Genomic DNA, 3,756 nt, shown 5'->3' with positions numbered 1-3,756 from the left:
CAATATCCATCATGCAAAACCCTAACCCAACCACAAACACCACCTTGAACTTCCATTCTTAACTGCCCACATTGCTGACATAGTTCTATGTCTCTGTTTTCAGTGTAGTGGCTTTACCGAACAGGTGGTCCTCATTAATGCATGTCTTGAAAAATGAGTCTAGACAAAGAGTAACACGTGCAAGCGTCTCTTGTCATGTTCGTGTTGGTGAAGTTTGGTGGAGTTAGATCTGCAGAAATTCCTTACTTATCAGTATAAACCTCACACATATTTACCTTAAGTGACAATAGTTTGTTAAGTTAAGGGCATTGTTAGGTCATCTTTACCTCACAATGGTAGAAGAGTATCTGATAAAAGCATGAACACACTTATATACATAGCAGCACAAAGGAAGGTTTTGTTTTACTCCAAAATGGAACTTCGGCCGCCAAGTTTCCGACGGATCTCAGCAATGATAAGAATGTCATAGTACGACAGCGGAGATAACAATGGCACCTGGAGAATGTACTATGAAACAACTTTTATGTACTTCTGAAGGAAATTATATGCTAGAAATGGGCAAACATGCTTTTGTTCAACTCGGACCAAGAAGTTAGAAGAATTGCAGACTAATGATGTGAATGTTCTGCATGCAAAATATCAGAGTGGCTGCCTATGTCCTGTGAGTACATGTGTACTGTGATCCATTATCTGCATACACTGATGTGTGTGCTTGTAAATGTTCATTTTAGTGATGTAACAAGATACCCATAGGTCTCGCAGGGACCCCTCTCTGACCCCTCTGGAGATGTTGACTTCCAGACACTCTAAAGGCCCGGCTGATAATGGATAACATGAATCCAGATGAAAGGATGGTAGATGTGTACAGACAATGAACCCATTACTCCCTCAAGCCTCCACCAATGTCATCCCATTTAAAATACTGAACAATAAGAGAAAATGGCTATTCAAAGAGTTTGAAGGAGGTTTGTGTCACCGAAAGATGACTTCCTGAATCAGAGTCAAAGGTTACGGACATAACACTAATTAGATTTGATGTGAATAGATATTTTACAGCAGACATTTTGACCTTTCAAAGCAGGAAATAGGTGACAGTAATAATACTAACAATGGCTCTATTCCAGTGTCCCAGTGAGCCATGACAGTGAGCTATAACACACATCACCAGGGACCCTAATACTAAAGAAGCTAAATGGAATTATTACCTGTAATTTTCTTACTGTGTACAAGTCGGAAAGTGTCAAAGGCCTACAATCCCACAATGCTTCAATCTTCAAATGGTCAAAAAAATGTTGTCAGGAGCCTCTAAAACATAGTTTTGTTCGGCCTCTGTCTTATTTTGACTCATTAATAACATCAGCACACTCTATCATAATCATGCAATCACATGGCCCGCATGTCCGATACATTGTGCAGTTGCCCATTTTATTCACACAGATGCACATTGCACAAACACACACACGTTTAGGTTAGTTATGCAGCATATTATAGGATGTAGTATATAGTATACAACATAGTAAAGTTGTAAAAGGATGTAAAAGGATGTTTACCTTTTGTCACAGCATTGCCTGTTTTGTGTTGTTAATTTACAGAATAAATACATGACATGTTTAGCACAAACAGACACATATTATCTGACAATGCTTATTTTAACAATCATTAGTACCTGTTTTATACTGTATTTAGATGACCGTCATTAAAAGAAAAGTATGAGTTGTTTTTTCACCTCAGCTCCAGAATCATTGTCTTCAAATAGCAGAATATTTAGATGACAACAAGCTGAGAATGTTGATCATACTGTGTACAGATATAAACTTTCTGTGTCGTTACTGACGTCTCCACAAGTAGGGGTTTTATCAAAAACTCCAGCTCAAATAATCCGAGCCCTACTGTAAGCTGTGTTTATTTTGCTAACTTGAAAAGCAGCACAGACACACCCCTTTGGCTCTCTTCCGTGCTTGCTTGCATACATGCATGTATGTACATATATTGAATGGCATTTCGTATTTCTAATGAATATAACAAGAAGAGAGTTGGATTGGTTTTCCAATACCTTCCAGTTTTGGCAGGGGTCATAGTCATATCTCCCCCTCAATCAGTGGATTGGATACTAACTGTCTTATGTGTCTGTGTGTTATACACTCATGAACTCATTAACAATGCAAGCATATAACCTTTAAGGTCTGGCAGCTGGGACATCTACAACCTCAAACACTCTTGCTGGCTTAAACTGCACCGCTGTTAACAGCATGTTTCATAAAGCCTATGGACCACTTGTATAAGCTGTAATGGGCAGTTCAGTGAAACTTGCACGATGTTACTAATTATTACTAATCTACCTTAATTATCCCTTGCTAGGGCAAATCAATAGCATGGTTTTAATGTATATAGTTGTACAATCCTCTACATCTTGGTAACAAGGGAACACAACTGTTGCTGTTGCATTGTTCGTGTCTTTCCTTCGTTTCCACAAGGATCTGCATGTATTGTACGTATACATTCCTCAGTCACAGCCCCATCTGTTTGTAGGAAGAATAGAGAGGCCCTCAGCAGACCCCTGAGAGGTTTAAACTATGCTGGCCTCCTGTAGTCTCAAAGCAAGCACAGTGAATACAGTGCTCTGCTCTGGCAGGCCGGTTTTAATTCAGCCTGGGCCTCATGAGGAGGTGAACTAGTTGGACCCCAGCCAGGTAAATGGCTCAAACTAACAGCCATGAGCCATCAGAAGACATCACTCTCAACCTCCTCATGCCTTTGCCTCTTGCTGCCTTCCGTATAAAATGCAATCTTTTATCCAGAGACAGGGTGTGACAAGGGGACATACAGCCCTTGTCCTTGAGGGAGATATGAGCAGGAGTCTGCCACCTAGACTGTGCAATTTCCATCATTTCCCTAAGCTGACTCATCCAGTTCCCTCCCCGTTTTTCTCTCCTGTTATTGCTTAAAGCTTCCAGTGAGAATCATTGTTGGCAGGGTGGCCCTTCTGCAGGTAGTGCTTCTTGATTTACTGATTGATGTTAGCATTAATGACCAGCCCCTCCTCCCAACTAACCCCCCCGTCCCACACACACACACACACACACTCACACACACACACACACACACACACACACACACACACACACACCTATTGTTGGGCCTCTCCTGTGGCTTTAAGATAAAGCAGATACAAGCTAAACCTGGAAGCTGAAGTCTTGATAATGCATGGATGTAACAGAGAAGGCCGAGTACAGGTATGTGTATTGAAGTGTGGAAATGGTGAATTTCCATCTTGTTTCTACTACCTGTCTTTTCACCCTTGTTTCACAATTCAACAGATTTATAAGTAAATCTAGAAATCACATGTACAGTTAAATGTCATCAATGGGATATTTGGTTGACAAATCAGTAAGTTGTTTTGGCTGCAGTGTGATTGGCATTATCTGAAGTAAAAGATTACCGAGCAGTGGATAACAATTTCTCCTGAGAGCTGAATATATATATTTTATCATTACAATGTATAAACTGATACATTCATTCTCCTACAGAGAATTATCATCTGAATCTGTTTTACAGTGAGCTTCAAGCTCTTTTTGCAGCTACAGTCCTATTTGGTCTGGTATGACCAGTAGGTTGTGGTTAATATTAGCAAATCCCGGGCCGTGTAATTGACAAGTGACAAATAATTGACATTACTGAGTCAGTTTATGGACTTTACAACTCTTTTCTACTTCTGCTGCACTATATTTTAGCATTTTACCATTAGGCCTTACTGTC

The sequence above is a fragment of the Etheostoma cragini genome, chromosome 1, assembly GCF_013103735.1.
Source record: "Etheostoma cragini isolate CJK2018 chromosome 1, CSU_Ecrag_1.0, whole genome shotgun sequence".
NCBI lineage: Eukaryota > Metazoa > Chordata > Actinopteri > Perciformes > Percidae > Etheostoma > Etheostoma cragini.
The sequence above is the reverse complement of the archived record's forward strand: the minus strand, read 5'-3'. Positions refer to the sequence as shown.